This window comes from Balaenoptera physalus (assembly GCF_965194825.1).
Source record: "Balaenoptera physalus genome assembly, chromosome: 20".
In the NCBI taxonomy this organism is placed as follows: Eukaryota; Metazoa; Chordata; class Mammalia; order Artiodactyla; family Balaenopteridae; genus Balaenoptera; species Balaenoptera physalus.
Window position 1 is genome coordinate 53,595,748 of NC_138901.1, and position 24,779 is coordinate 53,620,526.

Genomic DNA, 24,779 nt, shown 5'->3' on the forward strand with positions numbered 1-24,779 from the left:
ATATTGTAAAATTGATTTAAAATAAAAATGGGAACATCCCATCCTTCTTTGTGCAAAAAAAGTCTTTCCTGATTAGCCTTCTCCTTCCCAGGCATGGCCCACCTGGAGGAGGCCCGGTGGCTGGGCAGGCACAGCCAGATGACTGGGGAACGATAGGTCCGAAAGGCTTGTTCCCATCACACTAGGCTTCCAAAGATGTTTGCAGCCACAGACCTCCTGGACTGGCCTGCTCTGCCCCAAAGGAACTGGATCAGCCTAACAGATGCTGAACGCTGGTTCCCCCTTTCCCGCCTCCACCGTGGGGACAGGAAGGAACTCTGGGTTACCTAATCCAAGGAGCCTTCCAGCAATTATTTCATGAGAAAGTCAAGTGCCAAAAGGCGTTCATGGTGTGTGTGTGTGTGTGTGTGTGTGTTCCAAGTAGCTGTGTGGACAGGGTGAGCCAAATTGCTCCCTGCATTCTTTCTCGGGGTAGAATCTTTGATAGAGACTAGGAGAGAGGCTGCTGCTGCAGCTTCTGCCCCGAGTCACACTCAGAGCCCCTCCAGGTCTGAGCCCGGGAGCCTGGAGTTCAGAGACCCAGCTCTCAGCCAGAAAAGCCCAGCCTCTTCGTTTGCAGGACCTGAGGAAGGACCAGGTGGGGAAGTCTGGGAGGGGCTGGACAGCTTGGTCCCTGGCCCTACAGTGGATGTGCATTTGGGCCTGTGCCTGGACCGGCAGCATAGGTGAGGGGGTGGGGGGGCAGGGGTCCAGCCTTCTCTCCCAGCCTCCAGGAGAAGGAAGGCTGGCCAGGTCTCTAGAGCGGGAACCCTAATGGGTGATAGAATCTAGAGATTGGCTGCCCAGGATCCATCCACACTCTCCCACCTCAGCCGGGTTATCTCCTGATCCACTGTGACAACACCTGGGTGGGGCTGCTTGGGGGCTGGGCAGGGCTCCATCTGCGGCTGCAGTAGGAACTCTGTCAAGGGCAGAGATGGGGCTCACGGTGGGTTCTGGGCAGACAGTAGAAGAAGCAAACCATCTCCCTTGGATCCTCTCCCTCAGCAGTAAGACCACTGAGTCAGTCAGAAAGAGAAAAACAAAAACAAATATCGTATATTAATGCATGTATGTGGAACCTAGAAAAATGGTACAGCTGAACCGGTTTGCAGGGCAGAAGTTGAGACACAGATGTAGAGAACAAACGTATGGACACCAAGGGGGGAAAACCGCGGTGGGGTGGGGATGGTGATGTGCTGAATTGGGCGATTGGGATTGACATGTATACACTGATGTGTATAAAACTGATGACTGATTAAAAAAAAAAAAAAAAAGAGACCACTGAGTCAGTAGCTGGAGGTGAGCCTAGGAGAGGAGAGATGAACCAGGAGTGGGAGGAAGAGGGGCAGAGGGGCAGGGAGAGAAGAAGGGAGGGAGGAGGGGGTGATTCTGGGGTGGGGAGGGGGGCACGGAAGACCAGCCCCATCCAAGAGCTGGCTCCTTGCCAGTTCGGCTCAGAGGCTGATGCTCACCCCAGGCCCCAGGGGCTCCTCTCCGCTGCCCCCTCAAGGCCCCTCCTCTCACCCTCCCCCGACTCAGCTCCTGCCCAGTACCAGACTCCCTCCACATTCACCAGCCCTGATGTCAGCAGGCTAGCAAGGACGACCTCCTGCCAAGTCCTGGGGTCTCTGGCACCTGCCCTTCCAGCTCCCCCTCCCCTGGTTCAGACCCGTCCACCGTCTGCTGGTCGCTTGATCCGCTCTGGTGCTGGGCTGGGGGCGGGATTCGGGACAAGCCTTCCTGTGTCCCCTGCCAGTCACCTCCTGAAATCAAATCCCAGCCAAGCCAAAACCACGAAGTCAGGGACCTAAGATGGGGAAATTGAGGCCCCAGGAGGGACAGGGACAGGCCCCAGGTCACACAGCAAGGTATGCAAACACAGGACTGGAACCCAGGGCCCTGGCTCTGCTCCCAGCACCCCTTGGGGGCAAGAGTCAAATCCGGCCAAGTCCGGGCAGCTCCTCCAGCTCCCGGGTCGCCCAGAGGCTCCAATCCCCTGGAATTGCTCCTCGGTGCTCTCCAGAACCACCCTCACGGCCCTCTAGCAGGAGCCCCTGAGGACGGTCCCTCCGCCCATCCCTCCTGCCTCCTCCGCTTCTCCTCCCCAGTGACCTTCCTGAGTGACTGTGCTTTCACTCATCCCTTAACTGTGGTCCCCAGGGCTCTGAGCTGGGCCTGTCCCCCCTTTCACCCGCAGACCCTTTCTGGGTGGTGTCACCGCCCACACACACCCATACTGATGACTCCCACTCCTCCACCTTCAGTCCAGCCCCTCTCCATATACCCACCCGCCTCCAGCCCTCAGCCCTGAAGGTCCCAGCCGCTCCCCAGACTCCTGAGGTTCTGAGAACACACATAGGGCTTACGGGGAGGGGAAAGGACTTAAGAAGTGGGCTGCTGCAGTCCTCTGCAGTCCTGGGCCCACCTACCTGGGACCGCCCCTCACCCTCTGCACCCTGGTCCCCGTGCATGGGCGAGGTACGCACACACGCTTGCGTGCACGTGTTGGAGCACATCCTCAGAGAGCAGGGGCTGTCTCTGCTGTGCATCCATTCCCACAGCTGGAGAGGCAACTGGCTTTAGAAAGTACCCCATAAACACTGTGTAATTGAATGCCTGGGAAAGGGGACTCATTGGAGGGCCAGTGGAACCAACAGAACTAATGGATGGATGGACTCAGTAAGATGGGTCACAGAGAGGATGCATTAGAGGGGGCTCACGGGTACTACACAGGGCCTGTCTCCAAGGTCACATCAGCCTTTGCCCTGAGTCAAAGGCAGCTGCCGACCTCACTGGTCACCTCACCCCCGCAAGCCCCTCTGCCAGGAAGGGCTCAGGTTGGAAAGTCATGGGGCAGGCCAGACCCCGATTGGCCCTGCCATGGCCTCCATGTAGCCCTCAGCCTGCTGGGACGGGCTAAGGGGCCTGGCAGTCTGGCTTTGTAACTGGGAAGGTGTGTGAAGGCAGCCATACCACACTCCTCAGGGTGCCCAGCTGCAGGCACCCTCAGGGTCCCCAGCTGCAGGCACCCACAGGCAGGAGGCTAACAAGGACTCAACGGAGAAATACACTCCAGGACTGGACCCCTCCCTCCTGGCAAACATACCATCCCCGGCTCCTCCTCCCAAATCCTGAAATCCAGCCTCTGCCCTGGAAACCATTGCCTTGTTATGAGATCCATAGGGGTGTGGACACAGGGCTTGCGTTTATCTTTTCCTGACGGGTTGCTGGGTTCAGGAGCCAAGTGGAGTGCTAAGCAGGGAAGCAGGAGCGTGGTAGAGGCTGTGCAGGAGCCCAGGGTGGGCCAGTCTTGGGGCCGCCGGGCCTCATCTCCAGCCAGGACCCAGGAGAGGGGCACAGAGGCTCTGCCCCCTGCCCCACAGCTCTGCCTGCCTGAATCGGAGCCACTGGGGCCGATCCTGGAAACTGAGGCCCCTGGGAGGGAGGACAGAAGAGACCCCTGCCCCCTGGGTCACTCCAACTCCCCTCTACCGAACCCTCCTTTAAACCCCATCCCAGGGACACGCTGCCAGACACACGTGTAAATTTGTAATGTTCCTCTTTCTCCCGTGTATCTGAGGATGCGTCTGTGCACGTATCAGGCTTGCGTGTACAATACCTGTGTGGGTGCGTTGGTGTAGAGGGAAGATGTGGAAGGTACAGAGTCTACAGTACCTGCACACTCACCTGCACGTGTATGTGGCGTGGGCACATTTTCAAGCACCCGTGGTTCTAGGAGGGATTTTTATGCGTTTGCTCATAAGTGGTGACTGTGTTTCTAGACACACATGTATGCATGCCTGCGGTTCATGTGTCAACGCAGGATGAGTGCATGCCTGTATGTGTAGGTCGAGTGTCTACATATGCTCACGTTTATAAGATGTTTGTGTGTATATCGTGTGAGTTTGCTCACCCGTGTCACGTGCCCCATTTCTGGCTGCTTCTTTAACCAGACCTGGAAATCTGTCTCTAGAAGGTATAGATCCTGGGTGCTCTGCAGAGACTTGCATATAAGATTCTAAGGGTGGTCTTGATGGGGGAAGGGGGTAAAAGGGTGGAGCTTCCGGCCCTCCTGGACCAACACGGGGCCCTCTTGGTCCCAGCAGAGGAGCATCTCCCACGGGTCTCTGTTGAGAGCCAGGCTACACAGAGAGAAAAGAAAAAACAGCACACAAGCCTGGGTGGAGGCGCCTGCCTCTTCCGGGCAAAAGCAGGGGCTGCAGAGGGTGTGGGGTGGAGACAGCTGCTTCCAGCCCAGATAAGGCTGTGGGCTCACATTTTCCATTTCCAGGAGCCTCCCCCTCAGGGCCCGGAAAGGTCTCCGCTGACTCACCCCAGCTCCCTGCCCCCACCCTGGGATCTGCAGCGCCAAGAGGGGAAACCGAGGTCCTGGAAGAGCCGGCACAGCACCATAGCTTGTCCTGCACCACCGGGGACTGGGGAAGTGGTCCGTGGGGCAGGACAGGCCCAGCCTGGGGCCCGTCACAGCTAATATCCTGCCCCTTGAGCCTCTGAAAAGCCACCCAGGAAGGAGGAGGGGTCTCTCCTGTCCCCTTAGAACAACGGTCCCTGCCTGTGCACGCTCTGTGCTCGGCCAGCCTGGCTGCCCCGGCCCAGAGGACCCTGCGACCCAGAGGGGCGAGCAGTCGTTGTCAGGGACAGGACCGGGCCTCGCGAGCTCTGGGCTTCTTCTCCCTTCTCCCCGCGTCTCCACAACTGCCCGCCCAAAGCCTGCCCCTCCCCCGCTGCCTGGCCCGCTCCCCCTACCCCTACCCCTCCCCGGGCTATTTATAGGGCCTGGCTCAGTGGCCTCCAGGAGAAGGGGAGCCAGAGCTCCACGGCTAGAGCTCACTGGGCCTTCCCCAGGCTGGGCAGGGTCCGCTCTCAGCCCAGCAAAAGGCCATGTCACTCAGAGTGAGCAGGGGCGCTGGGGAGGCCAGGCCACGGCAGGAGGCTGGGCTAGGACCTGGGCCAGGGCCCCTCTGGAGTCCTTTGCAGTCCACAGACAAGCTGGGCTTCCTCAGAAGTGTCCTGGAGACTCCTTGGGGCTGGGGCGGATAAGCGAGGTGTACAAGGGCACGAGCCCATCCTTGGGAAGGCCTGGAGTGCGGAGGCCAACACGAGGGCCCACCAGGCTGCCACCTCCCTTGGAAGCCCCCAGAGTCTCCTTTCTCTAACAAAACTGTCCCTCTGACCCATGGATCTGCTCCACCAACAAGTGAATGGCTTAGGGTGCCATTCAAGGCCCTTCCAGCAAAATGCACAAACTCTCACATTTCTGCCATTGTGGCTGCACTGGTCCCGCTGCCTGAAGCATCCTTTCCACTTGTCATCCTGTCTGACAACCTCCCCGCTCCTTCTTTAGACCTTCAGAGCCCAGTTTAAACGCCACCTCCTCTGGGAAGCCATCCCTGATGAAGCCTGCAGCACTCCCCATCTCCCCTCCCCGCCGCACCCTGCCCACTGGAATACATCCTTCCTCTCCCGCCCTGGCTCCCTCCTCCAATGTGTGGCTTGTGTCTCTCTTGAGCAGTGATCTCGGTTTGGGGCTCCTGAAAGGGCAGCGCCCCACCTCACTCAGCCCTCTGCCCCATCGCCCAGCCCGCAGCTCCACAGCCAAGGCCTGTTGAATGAGTGAGTGACAGGGAGGGCCACTGGATACATGAGCGCAGGAACTAGTGATGGAACAGCAAATGGAGATGGAGAGAACCAGCGGGGAAGGAAAGCACGAAAGATCCCTTCTGTGTCTCCCGAGCCCTGGAGGGACTGCCTGGTGTCCCAGTGGGCAGGAAGGTGACAGGGACAGCCCAGGCCAGGTCTCAGTGACACTGCTCAGCCCTGGGCAGCAGCCAGCTCGGTCATTCTCATTCTTTCCAGATCAAAGTTCCCCCAGGGAACAGCCTGGAACCTGACACTGGCCCAGGGTGGGGGGTTGCACCAGCTGGTGCTGTTCAGGAGGAGGACACTGAGAGGCAGGGCATTTGTCCCCAGCTCCGCAGACACCAGGTCAGCAGCCCAGGGAGGAGGCTGGAAACGCTTCTGCACACCTACTCCAGCCCCAGCCCCACTCTCGGATGAAGGGCCACACCGGTAGGTCGGGAACCCCTGGCTCTAGGCCCTTCTGTTCCAGAATCCCCAAGGACCCCAAACCCCTCAGGGCCTCAGGGGCTCGGCTCCCTGTACTGCCACCCTTCCACACACATCAGTTCTGACTCATCCCCACCCCATCTCCCAGCAGCTCCCATCTCAGACACCCTCCAGGTGTATGTTTCTCTGTCTCCCAGCATCTGCGTCTGTTTCTGTCTTTGCACCTTTCTGTCTAGACTCTCCATATTTCTGTGTTTCTCTGTATTTTTTGTTCTGCCCTCAGTCCTTACTCCTGTGTTTTTTTCCATCTCTCTGTTCCTTGGACATGAAGTGGAACTATGGAGTGGTGTGTTAGCCCTTCGGTCTGCAGTGAACAGATTTTTCCTGCTGCTGGGACTGGGCTGGGAGAGGATGGGAGAGAACAGAACCCAGTGCCCCTGCTGCACCTAGGCCTCCCTGGTACCCTCAGCTGCTGTGTCTGAGCCAGACCTAGGTCAGCCCCATGGCCACATGAGCAGACAGAGAAGAAGTGGGCAGAACTGGTCTGGGGCGGGAGGCCCGTGTCAGTGGGCCAGATCCCTGAGTCTGCCACTCCTCTGTCCTTCTTCCTCATTCCACGCCTAGCTGTGGAAAGTCATACCACAGCCACAGTGGGGACTTCATAGTCCCCACTCCCATGTGCAAGCTGGTGTTACACACACACACACAGCATAGGGGAGTGGCTCAGAGCACAGGACTCTGCATCTCAGTCATGGCTCACTCATCTTTGGACCTCAGTTTTCTTATCTGTAAAATGGGGATTATAATAATAGTATCTGTGTCCTGGGATTGTTAATAAGCATTAAATTAATTCATGTCTGTAAGGCCCTTACAAACAAACGCCCTATGTCTGGCACATAGTAAGCACCCTATCTATCTGTCTGTCTACCTATCTGTTACATAAAATTAATAAAATTAATAAATATGCATGCATGCTTCAAACTTGACTCTCAAAAAAAATTACATGTTGCTTTCACCTTTATCCTGTTGCCCCAGGCTGAGCCAGACCCTGGTCACCAGCAGGTCCAAACAATCTTGATGTGAGTAGTTGTTAATTCAAGTACAGGAAAAACATACAGCTCTGGGTGTGTGCATTTCTACAGATCTGCTTGTGGAACCACATGTCATTAACAGCAGCTGTATGACATGTGGAGAAGTCGCGTTGCTTCTGGTTGAAGACAGTTGAAACCATCTCCTTCTGCTCCAGACACGTAGACGTGAGATTGTTAAAAATTAATGAGGGGGACGTGTCTGTAGACAAGAAACGGAGACTACTCGGTAAAAGAAAGAAGACAGGAGGCCGCAGGGAGAGAAGGGGCTGAAGCTGGCAGTCCCCAGGGGCTGGGAAGAGAGCAGGGCTGAACTTGCAGGGTGTGGGCCATGGTGTAAACGCTAAGCCAGGCTGGGACCTGAGCCTGGCTGGTGTCAGGATCTGTGGTGACAGTTGTGATGATAAACCAGAGCAGCTCTGTCCACCCTTCAAGGTCGTGGCAAAAACCAAAGCCACATACCTGTGGTTGGGCCCTCAGCAGAGCCACTAGGCTTAAAGGGACTGTCCCAGAAATGTGTCATCAACATGAGGTTGGAGGCCCACAGCGGACACTTCTGAGAAAACCCTGGTCTGGAGCCCAGCCAGATACAGACCAAGCTGAGGCCACTAGCAGATGGCCTTGGGTTTTGCAGAACCTCCAGATAACCTCACAAGCGAGAATCACAGAGCACGGAGGAAGCCAACAAACTTGGCAAATGGAAGAACTGATAGCTGGGAAAACAAAGTTTTAGAGCAGTTTGCAAAGCCTTTAAAGTAGGTATCTTTAAGGTCCTCAAAGAAACCAAAGGAACAGCAACCACAAAACAACAAAAGGAGGTCGTGAAATAAGAGTAGGACAGATGACAGAAGCCATTACAAACATGGGAAATTAAAATTACAGATAATAAAAAACTGAAAAGGTGAGCTGAATATCTGAACTGAATAGAGCTGGAGAGAGACATAATGAATTAGAAGATCGAGTTGAGGAAATCTCCAAGAACATATGACTAAGAGATCGAGAGATGGAAAATATGAAAGAAAAATATTAGACACGAGGAGAATAGAAACAGATGTATCCGGAACAGATATATAGAAAGAGTGATGGAGAGAATTGCTAAAGAGGTCATGGCTGAGGATTTTCCAGAAAAGGAAAAAAAAAAAAATCCATAAATCCTTAGACTGGGAAAAATCTTAGCACATCCTAAGCACAGTGAACAAAAAACAAAAAAATCTATACTAGTTTCACATTTGAGTAAAACTTCAGAACATCAAGGATCAAGACAAAAAAATCCTAGTACCAGAAAACAAGGAATAAGAATATGACATCAGAGTCTTCATCAACAGTACTAGAAGCCAGAAGACGATAAAATATTTTCAAAGGAGTAAAGGATAACAAAGGTGAACCTAGAGTTGTGAACACGGCAATACTATCGTTTAAGAGTAATGGCAGATTAAGTACATGTTCAGACATCACTTAAAAGGAAAAATGAACTTGGAAAGAAGCAGTGGGTTGGAATAAGAAAGAGTGAGCAAATAAATCAGCTAAATATATTGGCAAATCTAAATAACTATCATTAATGTTATTATGTTTAGTTTCTGGTCCTAAAATTTCAGATCACAAGAACATGGGAGTTGGAAGGGAAGAGTATGGAGAGCAGTCATGAGTATCATGTATCCCAAATGAACTTATTTACAAAACAGAAATAGACCCACAGACACAGAAAACAAACTTATGGTTACCAAAGGGGAAAGGTGGGGGAGGGATAAATTAGGAGGTTGGGATTAACATATACATGCTACTAAACATAAAATAGATAACCAACAAGGACCTACTATATAGCGCAGGGAACCATACTCAATATTTTGTAATAACCTATAAGGGAAAATAATCTGAAAATTTATATATATACACAACTGAATCACTTTGCTGTGCACCTGAAATTAACACAACATTGTAAATAAACAATACTTCAATTTAAAAAAAAAAAAAGATTTCCATGTATCAGATGCTGCTGACATCCTAACTCACATTCTCCCTGTCTCTCCTCTGGTTTCAGCTAAAGCTGCAACCAACTCTTCCCGGGGGGCTCTGGATGACAGGCTCAGTTTTAGCTCCAGGACTTCTGGAGTTAACGCCTCCAGAGGCGGCCCTCAACCAGAGGGCATGGGAGCTGACGGATAAATGCTTCTCCCACTAGCTCTTCACGTGGACAATTTTGAGAGGCTTTCTAAAGGCTCCTCAGAAGGTCCCCACTGGAACTGAGCCCAAATTGCCCACAGCAGAGACCTCAGTATCACACTCATAGTGTTTTTTTTCTCCATCTCTCACTCTCCCGGTCTCTCTCTCCAGCTTCCTGCCACGATTTCCAGGTCAACCTTCTAAACGCAAGAGTCTTTATCACAAGTTTTGCTTTCAGTAGGACTCTGAGCTAAGACACTAAGGTTCTTGTCTTCTTCAGAAGGATCATAGAGATGCAGATTGCTTTTTTACTGAGATAGTTTACATCCATTAAGTAAATTTTGCAGATGTAAAGTCAGTGGTTTTTCATATATCCACAAAGGTGTGCAACCATCACCGCTATCTAATTCCAAAACATTTTCATCACTCCAAGCAGAAATCCTGTACCCACTAGCAGCCATTCCCCAATTCCACCACTAACCTACTTTCTGTCTCTATGGATTTGCCCATTCTGTACATTTCATATACATGGAATCATGTAACACGTGGTCTTATGTGACTGGCTTCTTCCATTTGGCATGTTTCCAAGGTTCAACCATGAAACTTGTATTGTGGTCCTTCATTCCTTTTCATGGCTGAATAATATTCCATTGCATGGCAGAGCAAAATATGGAGGACAGGATGAAGCTGCAAGATAGTTTAATAATCAGGAGGAAGTAACACAAACATGTCCTTTAGAAATACAGGAGTAAATATTTTCCTTTATTTTTTACACCAAATTCACTCAAATGCATTAACAGACATTTAAAATGTGAAACTATCCAAATTATAGAGATAAACAGAAAATCTACATGACCTTGGGTTTGGTCTGTAGATCATGAGCTTTGAATTTTAATATACAACACAAAAAGCCAATCCACAAAAGAAAAAACTAATATTGTGGACTTTATAAAATGAAAGATTTCTACTGTGTAGGAGTAAATATTTTAAAAATCAACTCCAGAGGAAATAAGAAAGTGATTGCCAAAAAAAAAACCCCATAACCCAACAAACATCTTTTTCTAAACAAACATTGAAGGAAATGACCTCATTCTTTATGTGCATGTATAACTAATGGAAATAAAAACTAAAATTAGAAAAAAAAAAAGGAAAACAACATGATAAATAGAAGATACAAAATAAGATGTCAAAATAAGTCCAAATATACCCATCACAATGCATTTAAGTGACTTAAATTTACCTATTAAGAAAACGAAGCCTTTCAGAATGGATAAAATCCAATCATATTCTACTAACAAGAGACACACCTAAAAAGCAACTATAATATGGAAATACTGACATAGGAAGGATGGACAAAAATATCCTTCTCAGGCAAGAACAAAAGAAAGAGGAAAGCTGTTGTGGCAATAGTGAGGTCAGGCAACATAGAATTCAGAACAAAAGGCATTAAGATTAAGGTGGGGCTTCCCTGGTGGCGCAGTGGTTGAGAATCTGCCTGCCAATGCAGGGGACACGGGTTCGAGCCCTGGTCTGGGAGGATCCCACATGCCGCGGAGCAACTGGGCCCGTGAGCCACAACTACTGAGCCTGCACGTCTGGAGCCTGTGCTCCGCAACAAGAGAGGCCGTGACAGTGAGAGGCCCACGCACCACGATGAAGAGTGGCCCCCGCTCGCCGCAACTAGAGAAAGCCCTCGCACAGAAACGAAGATCCAACACAGCCAAAAATAAATAAATAAATAAATAAATATTTTAAAAAAAGATTAAGGTGGATATTTCATACTAATAAAATGAACAATCCGCTAACAGGATTCAGCAGTCATGAGTGCATCAATCATGTTCTTGTTTTATTGTGGTACAAAACACATAACATAAAATTTACCACCTTAACCATTTCTAAGTGTACAGTTCAGTGGTGTTAAGGACATTCACATTGTTGTGCAATCACCACCACCATCCATCTTCAAACTCTTTCCTCTTGCAAAACCGAAACTCTGTACCCATTAAACAATAAATCCCCATGTCCCCCTCCCTCTAGCCTCTGGAAACCACCATTCTATTTTCTGTCTCAGAATCTGATTGCTCTAAGTACCTTATAAAAGTGGAATCATACAGTATTTGTCTTTCTGTGACTGGCATATTTCACTTAGCATAATGTCCTCAAGGTTCATCCAAATTCTGACAGTGTATGTCAGAATCTCCTTCCTTTTTAAGGCCAAATAATATTCCACTGTGTGTACGTACCATATTTTGTTTATTCCTTCTCCATCCATGGACACTTGGGCTGCTTCTGCCCCATGGCTATTGTGAATAACGCTGCTATGAACATGAGTGTGAACGCATGTGTCCATCAATAATCAACCAACGGTCACTTATTGAAACCTCACCGTCTTCTAGGTATGGCTCCAGGCGTGGGGAATACAGCAGTGAACAAGACAGCAGTCTGCCCTCCAGAGGCTTATATTCTAGTGGAGGCACGCAATATGCACACAAACGGCACAGTCACGTGACAGCGGGTGCTGGTCAGTGCCATGAGGAAGATGAACCCTGTGGTCCATGAGCGACTGTAGTGAGCTGGGGGCTGTTTTATCCAGGAGGGTCTGAAAAGTCCTGTCCAAAGAAGGTAAAATTTGTGTTGAGGTCTGAAAAGTAAGATGGTAGCTAAGACCTGTATAGGAAAGAACATTCCAGGCAGAAGCAGCAGCAGGAGCAAAGAAGCCCGAGCCTGGATCCAGTTTGGAGCGTTAAAATGCTTTGAGGACGGTGAGGCTGGTGGGCAGCAGAAAGATGGGCAGAGGCTTGAGGACAGAGAGGGAGGCAGCAGTGAGGGGGCGGGGCCGTGTGGGGGGAGGGTCCATATGAGGGGTGGCCTTGAGGGCAGTGGTGCAGGGGTGGGAGCTCTGGAAGGTGTCAAGTAAGGGGAGGACCTGGTCTCTTTTACTGCCACGTGGAAGGTGGATTTCAACAGGGCCAGCGTGAAGGTGGGGATTGCAGTGAGGCGTGTACCCAACTCAGCCCTGAAGTGGGGAATGCCAAAACTGGTAGCTCTACAAGGAGAAGTTGAGAAATCTATTAATCACAGCGGGCAGTTTTAACCTCTGGGTGAAGGAGAGTCTCTCAGCCCCGCCCGTGTTGCCCTGTAGCTCCCACTTTCTCCCCGGCCCCCTGTGGCCATCCCTCCCACGCCTCACCCCACGTCTTCATATCACCTCTCTTTTCTTCCCAGAGCCTCTAGTGCCTCCCAGCCCCTGAACGTCACTGACGGTTCTTCCAGGCCCTAACATCCTTCCAGTGACCCCCCAGCCTTCCTGGCCTCTCCCAGGCTCTCCCAGTTCACCTCTTCCCTCCTACGTCCCCCACCCCTTCTGGAATCTCAGCTCCTCTCACCTCCTTAGTTCCTTCCATTCCCAGTCTCTCCCTAGCAACTCAAATCCCCAAATCATCCCCAGTTCTATTTCATAGCTCCCCTAGTCCCCGCCTAACCCTCCCAGACACTCAGTCTTTTTATACCCCCAGCCCTGAACCCCACCAACTTCCTCCCATTTCCCAGAGTCCCTCCAGGTCTCCCCACTCCCCGTTTGGTGCCTCTGCTTAGAGACTCATTTTCTAGTTCCCCATGTGGGACCAGAGCATCTCTATTTATTTTCCATTATTTCCCACTTGCCAGAAGAGCCCTTACACTGAGACCCTTGGTTGACCAGATATGAGTAAAACACAAACATGGTTTAATGCCACCTCCAGCCACCCCCGGACCCAGGGAGGAGGAAAGGCAGGGTCCCCCAGGATCTCTTTCATTTCCAAGCAGGATGAGAGCATGCTGACCCCAGGGTCGGGGCAGGGTCCATCCTGGCAGCCAGGGAGCTCCAGGCCCAGCCAGCGGAGGGTCCTAGCAGCTGCCACCACACAGACCCAGCCAGAGCATGGGGCCTGCTGCAGCAGGTGGTCACGGAGCGGGGACCAGAGGGGTCTGTTTTAGGAAGGGCTGTGATTTATCAAGATGGCCAGCCCTGGTTACCTCCCTTCCCATCTGTCCTATCACCACGCAGTTCCTCCAAACTCCTGCCAGCTCCTCCATCCCTTCCCAGACCCCCAGTCCCTCAACCCCACCCATCCCCCAGTCCCTCCAACCCTCCACAGGGCTTCCTAGTGTCTGTCCCACCCCCCCATTTCCCCTCCGGTCCCTGCCATTTCCCCCAGGGCCCCAGACCTCCACCTGGGTTAAGGCTAGGGGACTGGGATCCCCAGAGGATTGGGCTAAGAACTGACGTGCTTGTGTGTGGGAGGAAACTACCCAAGGCAAGGGAAAGGACCATCATAGAGGAGCAGACCACACATTTCTGGGGCTCACACAGGAGTAGGAGTAGTGCCTGTTTCCACCAGTCAGAATGGAGAGGCCTCGTAATATGCCAAGCATTGGGTAGAGTCTTCAGATGGGTCGGGCATTTCAACAAAATGAAAAGGCAACCCATGGAAGGGGAGAAAATATTTGCAAACCACATATCCGATAAGGGGTTGATATCCAAAGGAGATAAGGAAGGCATACAACGCAACAGCAAAAAAAACACAATTATAAAACGGGCAAAGGACCTGAATAGATATTTTTCCAAAGAAGATATACAAATGGCCGATATGAAAAGATGCTTGACATCACTAATTATCAGAGAAATGCACGTCAAAACCACAATAAGATATCATTTCACACCTGTTAGGATGTCTATTATCAAAAAGACATGAGGGGGGCTTCCCTGGTGGCGCAGTGGTTGAGAATCTGCCTGCTAATGCAGGGGACACGGGTTCGAGCCCTGGTCTGGGAGGATCCCACATGCCGCGGAGCGACTACGCCCGTGAGCCACAACTGCTGAGCCTGCGCGTCTGGAGCCTGTGCTCCGCAACAAGAGAGGCCGCGATGGTGAGAGGCCCACGCACCACGATGAAGAGTGGCCCCGCTCGCCGCAACTGGAGAAAGCCCTCGCACAGAAACGAAGACCCAGCACAGCCAAAAATAAAATTAAATAAATAAATAAATTTTTTTAAAAAAATGCAAAAAATTAACAAAAAAAAAAGACATGAGGGACTTCCCTGGTGGCGCAGTGGTTAAGACGCTACTCAGAGTACAGAGACGTACGCTGATGCTTTTGCAAAGATGTTCCTATAAAAGGGTTTCATCTTCAAGGAACTCATGGAAAAGACTCTGACAAGTACAGGTTTCTGGTAACTGACTGTACTGCTGAACTGAATGAATAAGCATTTTCAGAACTCTAATGGAAAACTGATGAACTCATAAAAGTGCTAACAAAAGATCAAGATGAAAAAAAAATTAATTACATGGGACTGAGTGAACTGATGAGGATGATTATAATTTTTGTGACTTTCTGTTTGAATTAAAAAATCCCACAAGGACTCAGAGGCAAAGAATATACAAATCAATTTTCACTGCAAAGTAAAGGAGCTGTTACAGTGGAGGATTACTGGACTAAATGTCTATATTATGACATAGTATGAGTGTGTTTCGTGTTTGGTAATTGCAATCATTGTTGCTTTTGTTGTGGTCATCTATTTACAATGCTTGGTGTCAGTCTATTTATCTCTTGTAAAAATAAAATACAGTGTGTGTGTGTGAAAAAAAAAAAAAAAAAGAATCCGCCTGCCAATGCAGGGGACACGGGTTCAAGCCCTGGTCCAGGAAGATCCCACATGCCGCAAAACAACTAAGTCCATGCGCCACAACTAGTGAGGCTGTGTTCTAGAGCCCGCGAGCCACAACTACTGAAGCCCGCACGCCTAAAGCCCATGTTCCACAACAAGAGAAGCCACCGCAATGAGAAGCCCGCGCACTGCAACAAAGAGTAGCCCCTGCTCACCGCAACTAGAGAAAAGCCCAGGCACAGCAACAAAGACCCAATGCAGCCATTAAAAAAAAAAAAAAAGACATGAGATAACCAATGTTGATGAGGATGTTGAGAAAAGTGAATTCTAGCACTCTGTTGGTGGGAATGTAAACTGGTACAGTCACTATGGAAAACAGTACAGGGGTTCCTCAAAAAATTAAAAATAGAACTACTATATGATCCAGCAATCTCACTTCTGGGAGATTCATATCCAAAGGAAATGAAACCACTGTCTCTAAGAGACAACTGTACTCCGATGTTCGTTGCAGCATTATTCACGATAGCAAAGATATAGAAAGAAACTAGGTGTCTGTTGACAGATGAATGGATAAAGAAAATTACACACACACATGTGTGCGCACACACACGCACATGATGGAATATTATTCAGTACCTAGAGGGACGGGATAGGGAGGGTGGGAGGGAGGCTCAAGAGGGAGGGGATATGGGGACATGTGTATGCACATGGCTGATTCGCTTTGTTGCGCAACAGAAACTAACAGTATTGTGAAGCAATTATACTCCAATAAAGATCTATTTTAAAAAAAGAAAAGAAGGAAATCCTGCCATTTGCAGATTCATGGATGAACCCGGAGGGCATTAAGCTAAGTGAAATAAGCCAGACAGAGAGAGACAAGTACTGCATGATATCACTTACACGTTAAAAAAAAAAAAAGTCTGACTCAAAGAAACAGAACACAGTGGTGGCTGCCAGGGGCTGGAGAGAGGGGGGAATGGGGACAGGTTGGTAAAAGGGTGCAGACTTTCAGTTGTAAGATGGATGAGTTCTGAGGATCTAATGCACAGCATGGTGACTATAGCTGATAACACACTATTGTATAGTTACTCTCTCAGCAGATCTTAAGCTTCTCCCACACACCCAACAAAGGTAACTATGTGCGGTGATGGATGTGTTAATTAACTTGACTGTGGGAATCCTGTCACAATGTCTATGTATATCAAATAATGTTGTACACTTTAAATATATTACAATTTAATTTGTCAATTATACCTCAGTAAAGCTGGTGGGGAGGGGAATAAGGATCATGCATTAGTAGTAGGGCTAATTAGTCCCAAAATAAAGGCTTCCTGCCATAACAAAGTATAAAAAGAAGCCTGAAAGGACAAACTGAGTCACAAGTGAGTTAACCGTATGCCAGAACAACATCCAGCACTCTTTAAAGGAATACAATAAAACACAGCACATAAGATTCAACAAGATAAAATTCACAATATTCAGCACCCATTAGAAAATTACAAGACATATGTAACGAAACAGAAAAATCTGACCCATACCTAGGAGAAAAATGAATAATAAGAAACAGACCCAGAAATGACAGAGATGATGGAATTAGTAGATAAAGACTTTAAAACAGCTATTTTATTTTATTTATTTTTATTTTTTAAAACATCTTTATTAGAGTATAATTGCTTTACAATGGTGTGTTAGTTTCTGCTAAAACAGCTATTTTAAATCTTAAAATATAATCAAGGAAAATCTGGCCATGATAAGGACAGAAGTAAAAGATATACAAAAGAGACCAAAATGGAACTTCTAAAGCTTAAATACACAATATCCAAAATGAAATATACACTGGATGGGCTTAAGAGCAGATGAGATATTACAGAAGAGAAGATCAGTTTCCTTGAAGAAATTGCAATATAAGCTACCCAAGATAAAGCACTATGAGAAAAGACACTGAAAAAGAAGTAAGCAGAGTTGTGGCGGGCTGTAGAACAATATCAAGCAATCTAATATATTCCAATTACAAATTGGAATCCCAGAAGAAGAGGAGAAAATGGGGGAACAGAACAAAGTATTTGTTTGTTTATTTATTTGGCTGCGCCAGGTCTTAGTTGCGGCATGTGGGATCTTTTAGTTGTGGCAGGTGGGATCTTTAGTTGTGGTATGTGAATTCTTAGTTGCGGCATGTGGGATCTTTTAGTTGTGGCAGGTGGGATCTTTAGTTGTGGTATGTGAATTCTTAGTTGCGGCATGTGGGATCTAGTTCCCTGACCAGGGATTGAACCCAGGCCCCCTGCATTGGGAGTGTGGAGTCTTAGCCACTGGACCACCAGGGAAGTCCCCAGAACAAATATTTGAATAAATCGTGGCTTAAAATTTTCCAAATTAGATGAAGACTATAAACCCATAGATCCAAGAATCTCAACGAAACCCAAGCAAAGAAACAAAGAAAACCACACCAAGGCACATCGTGATCAGATTGCTAACACCAATGATAAAAAGAAAATCTTAAAAGTTACCGAAAAGATTTGACTTCTAACCAAGATGGAATAATGAGGATTGGATTTACCCTCTTACTGAAACAATCTAAGAACAGACAAAATAACAGTTTTCAAGACACTTGATTTCAGGCAACAAAGGACAGTGATCTCTGAAAGATGGGGAAAAATTAGGTGAACTCTACAATTGCTCCAGTTCACTGCTCTGGGTGTACTATTGTAAGGTTCTTATGCTATACATGAGATGGTATAACATCACCGTAACCTATAAACCTGAAACCAACCAGTAACAATAAGCTATAGCCAATAAACTAACAAAGGGGATAAAATGGAATCATAAGTAATATTTGATTGATCCAAAGAAGTCACAAAAGGACGATAAATGGGAACAAGTAAAGTGTGAAATAAACAGAAGAAAATAATATAACAAGCAGAATTTAATTAAGTAGAAAACAGAACAACAATAAAGTCAGTTACGCCAGAAATGAATTCAAAGCTGATTCTTTGAAATTATCTATAAAATAGGGTGGGGGATTATAGGCAGATTGATCAGGAAAAAGGAAAAGGAGGGAAGACACAAATTATCAGGAATGAAAAGAGGACATTTCTACAGATCCTACAGACATCAAAAGGATAATAAGGGAATATTATGAACTACTTCATGCCAATAAACTTGTATAAATTGTATAAATTCCTTGAAAGACACATGCTATCAAAGTTCACTCAAAAAGAATAGCTAACCTTTCCTAAAAAAAAACAAAAACAAAAAACTCAAGGCACAAATGACTTCACAGATGAATTCTACCAAACAGTTAAGAAAGAAATACTAAAAATTGTGCAGAGACTCTTCCAGAAATCTGTAGAGGAGGAAATACTTCCCAACTCATTCTATGAGGCCAGCTCCTGGCCTGGTTTTTCCTGATACCAAAACCAGCTAAGAACATTACAACGAAACTACAGAACAATATCCCTTATGCACAGAGATACAAAATCCTTAACAGAATTCTAGCAAATCAAATTCGGTAATATATAACAAAATAAGGCATCATGACCATAAGGGGTTTATCCCAGGAATGCAAGCTTGGTATAACATTTGAGAATTAATCAATATAATCCAAATTAACAGTGTAAATAAGAAGAACTACAGGATCCTCTCAATAGACGCAGAAAGAGCATTTGACAAAATGCAACATCCACTAATGATTTAGGGGAAAAAAAATATATCTCAGCAATCTAGGAACGGAAAGGAACTTCCTCAACCTTACAGAGGACAGTCAAGATAAGCCTACAGGGCTTCCCTGGTGGCGCAGTGGTTGAGAATCCGCCTGCAAATGCAGGGGACACGGGTTCGAGCCCTGGTCTGGGAAGATCCCACATGCCGCGGAGCAACTAAGCCCGCGAGCCACAACTACTAAGCCTGCGCATCTGGAGCTTGTGCTCCGCAACAAGAGAGGCCGTGACAGTGAGAGGCCCGCGCACCGCGATGAAGAGTGGCCCCCGCTCTCTGCAACTAGAGAAAGCCCTCGCACAGAAACGAAGGCCCAACACAGCAAAAAATAAATAAATTAATTAAAAAAAAAAAAAGATAAGCCTACAACTAACATTATACTTTAATATAAAAGGCTGAATGCTTTCCCCCTAAGATTAGGGGAGAAAAAAATCAGGATATCTGATTTTTTTCTCCCCTAATATCAGATATCTGATATCTGTCTCACCTCTTCTATTCAAAATTGTACTGGAAGTCTTAGCCAGTGCAATAAGGCAAGGGAAAGAAAAGGCATACAGATTGGATAAGAAGAAGTAAAAGTCTTTATTCACAAAACATGATTGTCCGGGTAGAAAATCTTAAGCAATCTACCAAAATACTACTATAACAACTAAATGAATTTAGCAAGGTCTCAGGATCAAAGGATCAAGGTTAATATACAAAACTCAACTGTATTTCTTTATATTAGTGAGACATTGAATTTTTAAAATATCATTTACATAGTATTTACAATAGCAGAAAATGCAATACCATACACAATAGAGGAAAACTCAAAACACTTAAGAATATATTTAACAAAATATATACCAAACATAGAAAATTACAAAATATTGCTGAGATAAATTAAAGAAGTTCTAAATAAACAGACAGATATACCAAGTTGATGAATCGTAAGACAGTATTATTGTCGATTCACCCCAAATGGATCTGTAGAGTATAGCTATCCCAGTCAAAATTCCTGCAGGCTTTCTTTCTTGAAAATTGCTAAGATAATTCTAAAATTTAGCCAAAAAATGTTTTAAAAAGAAGAAATATATTAGAGGACTCAAACCACCCAATTTTGAGAGCTACCATAATCAAGATAGCTCAGTATAAGGATACAGAGACGTCAACGGCACAGAATAGAAAGTCCATAAATAGGCTCACACACACAGCGTCAATTTGAGATAGGCTGGGACGTGGGACCTGGGACCCTTTACTGGAGTGCTTGCACTTGCAGCTGGACAAATCTCTCCTCCTCTCCTGGAGCAACCGAATACAAAGAAACTATAAGGGACTAAAAATAAGTTCATGCATGTGCAGTTGGGGCGAATTATGAACAATAAGATACAAAAAGGCCACAAACCAACTGCCACTTCTGAGGTGCTGGGAGAAAAGCAGGGTACTACGCATGATCCCTGCATACAGCACCACAAAGGGGGTTGGTGGACCACCTAAGCTACACCTCCTGCCCAACCCATGGACCCACCCCTACTGTTACCCAATTTAAGGAGCCAGCTCGCGGCTCCTCCAGGAGTGAGCAAGGGCACCTGTTACTTGTTTTCACTCCCTCCTGATGAAGCCTGAATTTCTCATCTGGCCTCTTTTCAATTTCTATTGATTAAAGAGTCCAAGGACCCGAGTCCGAGTCCGTAGCAAACTGATTTTCAAGAAAGGCTGGAAAGTGTGAAAGGGATTGTCTTTGCTACAAATGGTGCTGGAATAACTGGATATCTATAGCAAAAATAAAATGAACCTTGATCTGTACCTCACACCATACCCCCAAATTAATTCAAAATTAATCATAGACCTAACTATAAGAGCTAAAACTATAACACTTCTAGAAAAATACATAGGACTAAAATCTTTGTGATCCTTTTTTTTTTTTTTTTTTTTTTTTTGGCCGTGCCGCATGGCTTGCAGGATCTCAGTTCCCCAACCAGGGATTGAACCTGGGCCACAGCAGTGAAAGCCTGGAATCCTAACCACCAGGCCACTGGGGAACTCCCTTGGCAAGTACTACTTAGATAGGAAACAAAAGCAAAATGATAAATAGAACTTCATCAAAAAAAAAAAATTCTGATCTTCAAAAGATATCATTAAGAAAAATGAAAAGGCAAGCCATATTTGCAAAATACATTTATCCAGTAAAGGACTTGTATCTAGAATGTACAAGGAATTCTTAAAACTCAATAACAACAGCTTACTTTTTTTAATGGGCAAAAGATGTGAACAGACACTTCACCAAAGAAGATATATGAATGGAAAATAAGCAAATAAAATGATGTTCAACATTATTAGACCTTAGGGAAATGCAAATTAAAACCACACGAAATGGAAGTGAGCAGCGGGGCCGGCTGACAGTAATGGTGCTGAGAGGCTGTGTGCAGGGCGACTTGGGCTTGGATCTCAGCTAAAGGACAGTATTCCAGCTGAACTTTCAGCAAGTGGACATTTTGAAAGCCATGATCTTCTTTGAAAAGGTTTTTTTCTTGTGTGAAAAATGAACTTTTTCCCAGTCATCCTCTTAAACTGTCAGAAATAAAATTTCCAGCTCAACCAAGACAAAATGAATTTTTCTGCACTGAGAAACTCTGGGGTCTATTTGCTCCACTAAAATTACAAATGGAATTCAGAGCAATGCAGCATGTTCTGCACCTTCCATTTCTTCCAAGCTCAAACCTTTCACTGGATATTTGAGGAATAATGACGAGCCTATTGCATTTGAAGATATTTTTAATGACACATCACAAAGTGAACTAATGGGAGAACCACACTTGGTGGAATATAAACTCAATTTCCTGTAACGCAGTGTGCTATTCATGAAAACAGAAGGACTGCTTCTTGTTTATAGTCATCTATTTACTATAATTTCGTGTACACAACATTAAAAGTACTGACACATTAGAAAAAAAAAACCCAACAAACCCACATACACATACCCGAGAGTGGCTAAAATGTTTTAAAACTGACAATGCTAAGTGTTGTCAAGAATATAGAGCAACTGGAGCTTTCATCCATTGCTGGTGGGATTGCAAAATGGTGCAATCACTCTGGAAAGTAATTTGGTAGTTGTTTTTTTTTGTTTTAAATCAAGTTAACCATACACTTACCACATGAACCAGAAATCCCACTCTTAGATATTAACTTAAGAGGAATAAAAACATGTATTCACACAAAGACTTGTACACAAATGTTTATAGCAGCTATATTCGTAATGATAAAAATTTGGAAACAACTCAACTCCGTCAATGGGTGAATAAATAAACTGTAGTGTATAGATACAATGAACACTACTCAGCAATAAAAAGAAAAATCTAGTAATACATGCAACAATACGAATGTTTCTTAACATTAATGCTAAAGTGAAAGAGACCAAATCTGAGTGATTATTTGTTGTATGATTCCATTTATAATCTGTAAATCCTCAAAACATGATTCCTTTGGTGAAGGCAAACGTATAAGGATAGAAATCAGAGTGGTGGTTGCTAAAGGCCAGAGGTAAGAGGTGAGGCAAAGGGCACAATGAACCTTTTTAGTCGAGGGAAATGTTCTTTATGCTGATTGTGGTATTGGTCAATGGTGGTATATAGTTAAAATTGGTGAATTTTACTTTAAGTAAATTATACCTCAATTAATCCGATTTTTAAAATAGAATGCATGACAGACTTGCTGGCTACCACTGTTCTTTTTTTTTTTTTTTTAACATCTTTATTGGAGTATAATTGCTTTACAATGTTGTGTTAGTTCTACCACTGGTTTTGATAGTAAAGTGAAGACAGTTTGCTGCACTGGAAACTGGTTCCCCTAAAATCCGTTGGAAGGAAAGGATGTGTGACTGTTTCCCTTGGGCCAGATGTGAGCCATAGGAGAGCGAAGACCTGCATAGAGCGGTAATAAAACCTGTCCAAGAGCGCCACCAGGAGGGCAGCTGAGACTTAGCAGCAAGAAGCTGAAGCCTAGGCCTGCCCGTGGGCCTAGGAGAGGTCACCTGCCAGTCCAGACCAAGGATGAGACTTGTAGGTGACAGACCCGGGTAATGGTGTGGGCTAGAGGGTTGGGAAGAACTTACAAAAGAACCCCGCTAGATGAAGAGTCAGCTTTATACACATGCCAGGCCCGGGGAGATTGTGTGGCAGCTCACACAGTACTAGTCAGAATAAGACCTTTCTTGCCCCTTTCCTTCTCCCTCTCCCTTCCTCATTTCAACTCCAGAGAAAGCAAAAGCAGCCTAGTGAGTGAGTGAGGAAGAGGATCTCAGGGTGTAAGAGCATTGGGGGAATGGAAACAGGCGTTTGTCAGACGCACACGTTTCCCCTCCCCCTGCCACCACTCACACACACTTTTTCCAGCTGCATGCTGTCTACCCAAAACAGATTGGGAAGGTGCAAGGGAGACATTTTTAACCTTAAACTTTTAAGTTTTTTGACTTGTACTTTTTTTGCATTTTTTTATTGTGGTAAAATATACATAACATAAAATTTACCATTTTAACCATTTTAAAATGTATAATTCAGTGGAACGGAGTACACTTACATTGTTATGTATCCATCTCCAGAGGCTTTTCTTCACCCCCAACTGAAACTAAAGAACTAAAAATAGAACTACCATATGATCCAGCAATTCCACTTCTGAGTATTTACCAGAAGAAAACAAAAGCACTAATTCAAAAAGATACATGCACCCCTACATTCATTGCAGCATTATTTACAATAGCCAAGACATAGAAAAAACCCAAGTGCCCATCAACAGACAACTGGTTTAAGAAGATGTGGTATAAATATATACAATGGAATATTATTCAGCCATAAAAAAGAATGAAATCTTGCCACTTGTGACAACATGGATGGACCTAGAGGGTATTATACTAAGTGAAATAAGTCAGACAGAGAAAACAAATACTACATGATTCCACTTATATGTGGAATCTAAAAAAAAAAACCAGACAAACAAAACAGAAACAGACTCATAAATACAGAGAATAAATGGGTGATTGCCAGAGAGGAGGAGAGTGGGGGAATGGACAAAATAGGTGAAGGGGATTAAGAGGTACAAACTTCCAGCTATAAATAAATAATTCAGGGGTTTCCCTGGTGGCACAGTGGTTAAGAATCTGCCTGCCAATGCAGGGGACACAGGTTCGAGCCCTGGTCTGGGAAGATCCCACATGCCCCGGAGCAACTGGGCCCGTGAGCCACAACTACTGAGCCTTGAAACAATAAAAGATTGTTTCTATCAAGTTACCGCTGGTGACGTTTTCTTCTGAAACAGTGACATCATCCTAAAAACATCGTAACAATGAATTCATATTGTTCTATTTTACTCAGATACTTGGTTCTTAAGAGATCTGTTGGACCCGGCAGCATTTCTAAGCTAAACACAGTAAAACAAAAGTTTTCATTGATCCTCTCCTCCACACGCTCTTGTGCTAAATGGAATTAGCACAGTATAATTGACTCCAAATCTTTTTGCTGTGGGAGGCGATACGTGGTAAGTAAGAGAATGGCTTTGGAGTTGGGTTGGGTTTGAGGTTCACTTCCAAAGCTTCCTAAGTGTGTGACCTTGGGCAGGTTCATCTTGCTAAGCCTCAGTTTTCTTCTCTCTCTCAAAGAGGGATAACAGTCTCTACCTTCAAGAGCTGTAGTGAGAATTAAATGAAACTGTGAATTAATACCTATCACATAGTAAATACTCAACTAGTGATCACTTTAATTATCTGTCTGGCATGGGCTGAGTAGGGATGGGGAGGGGAACTGGATTCTTCGCGTTTTATCCTTAGGGTTGGGAGAAAGAGTTCTGGGTTCTGAATCAGAAAACCATAGTATTGGTTCTGCCACGAACTGGCTGTATGACTTTGGGCAAGTGACCTTCCTTTTCTGAGTCTGTTTCCTCATTTATTAAACAAGATAAAAGCCAACATTTGTTGAACGTCCAAGGGATAGGCTTATGTGTGGTATCACATGTATTAAATCATTGATCCCTCACAGCAGACCCGGGTGGAAGGCGCTATTATTTTTCCGTGCAC

The 24,779-nt window shown here is 46.2% G+C and overlaps 1 protein-coding gene, 1 long non-coding RNA gene and 1 pseudogene across 3 annotated transcripts in view; 2 read left to right on the plus strand and 1 right to left on the minus strand.

The window, feature by feature from the left end:
* LOC309651284 (smoothelin-like protein 2) overlaps positions 1 to 24,779 on the minus strand; it is a 57,283-nt gene that overhangs the window by 20,578 nt on the left and 11,926 nt on the right. The window lies entirely within an intron of this gene.
* Positions 5,560 to 23,916, plus strand: LOC309651325. The gene is made up of 3 exons (XR_014258003.1): positions 5,560 to 6,132; positions 11,774 to 11,999; positions 23,884 to 23,916. It is a non-coding gene; the product is annotated as an uncharacterized lncRNA (long non-coding RNA).
* On the plus strand, positions 12,031 to 23,927 carry LOC309651200 (proteasome maturation protein pseudogene; annotated as a pseudogene). The gene is made up of 2 exons: positions 12,031 to 12,139; positions 21,103 to 23,927. The product of its transcript is annotated as a proteasome maturation protein pseudogene (transcript).